This window comes from Papio anubis, chromosome 2 (assembly GCF_008728515.1).
Source record: "Papio anubis isolate 15944 chromosome 2, Panubis1.0, whole genome shotgun sequence".
NCBI lineage: Eukaryota > Metazoa > Chordata > Mammalia > Primates > Cercopithecidae > Papio > Papio anubis.
Window position 1 is genome coordinate 69,254,417 of NC_044977.1, and position 1,584 is coordinate 69,256,000.

General features: G+C 37.4%; 1 non-coding gene across 1 annotated transcript; it reads right to left on the minus strand.

Moving 5' to 3' along the window:
- Positions 1 to 1,128: 1,128 nt before the first annotated feature.
- On the minus strand, positions 1,129 to 1,231 carry LOC116273905. Its single transcript, XR_004182409.1, has one exon. It is a non-coding gene; the product is annotated as a U6 spliceosomal RNA (small nuclear RNA).
- Between the last annotated feature and the right edge of the window lie 353 nt (positions 1,232 to 1,584).

The window sequence follows — 1,584 nt, forward strand, 5'->3', positions numbered from 1 at the left end:
AAACCATGTAGCACATTCCTAGACAGACACAATACCACTAAATCAGTCCATTTAATGTTGGCACTTTCCTTACTTGAGAGTTTGGTTTTGAGTACTGTTCTCCTTTCCTTGCTGATAATATAGTTTTTGGAGTATCTAGTAACTGCTGGCCAATTTTAGTCATCTCACCTAATTGGAGCAAAACAAAAATGATGGGTAGCACTAGGAAGGCCACATTTCCCAACCTACCTTGTAACCAGATGGGATTGTAGGATGATGTTTTGGCCAATAGAATGTGGACAGAAGTGATATAGCCACATCTAGGCCTCACTCTTCTCTTTCTTTGCTTGTTGGATGATAGATCTCAAGAATCTAGGGAGGATTCTGAGACTTAAGGGAGGTCTGAACAGTAGAAGTAAGGAGCCTGGGTCCATGTATGACTCTGTGCAGCGAGCGACCCCACACTCTCAAACCAAATTTGACTGTGCCAAGGGTGAAACATCACCCTCTGTTATGTTAATCTGCTGAAATGCTGGGACTGTGTGTTTCAACAACTAGGGTTACTTAACCTGATTAGTAATGATAGTGTAATAGTTAGAGAAGTCCCCAACTATATTCCTTAGGAGTTCCACCAGATATTATATAGTATATAATATAGAAATATGGCCTTTGTAACATATGACAACTTAATTGAAATGAATCTGGACATTTATTCCCTTATCTCAGAAATTTTTTTTAAATTTTAATATCTTAAATTTTAATCTTCACAAATACATAGTAGTTGTACATATTTATGGGGTAATAATTTGATACAAGTAGAGAGTGGGTAATGATCAAATTAGGGTAATTAGAATATCCACCACCTCAAACATTTATTATTTCTTTGTATTAGGAACATTCCAATTCTACTTCTATAGTTATTTAAAAATATACAATAAATTATTTTTAATTGTACTTGCTCTATTGTGTTACTGAACATTAGATGTTATTCCTTTTATCTAACTCAAGTGTGGATCCACTGACTAACCCCTCTTTATCCCCACCACCTCCTCAGGACCCTCTCTGGCCTCTGGTAATGATCATTCTACTGTCTATTTCCGTAAGGTCAATTTTTTTTAGCTCCTACATTTGAGTGAGAACATGTGACAGAAAAATATAGAATGTTCCACACATTTGCATGTCATCCTTGTGCAGAGGCCATGCTAATCTCTGTATTGTTCCAATTTTAGTATATGTGCTGTGAACTGGGCACTCTGAAATATTTTTGAGTGTTATTTGCCAAGCATTGGATAAGTTTGGGGGATACCATAAGGAGCCAAGAAGGCGTGGTTATGGTCCACAGAGCTTTAGTCCAGGAAGTAGATGCTGACCAATGGATACACATATAAACGTAAAATTATAACCACGCTCCTTTCTATGACATACAGGATCATGATGTCACAGAAATATTTGACAATATTTCTATGTCAAAAAATAGAAATATTTGACTTCATTAGGGAGGCATCCATGAGAAAGGATTCCATGCTGAGAGGGGCAGATGTGTGGTTGCCACATGAAAGTCAGATAGCAGGAGACAAAATGAAAGAGGGTCAGAGTGGGTGGAAC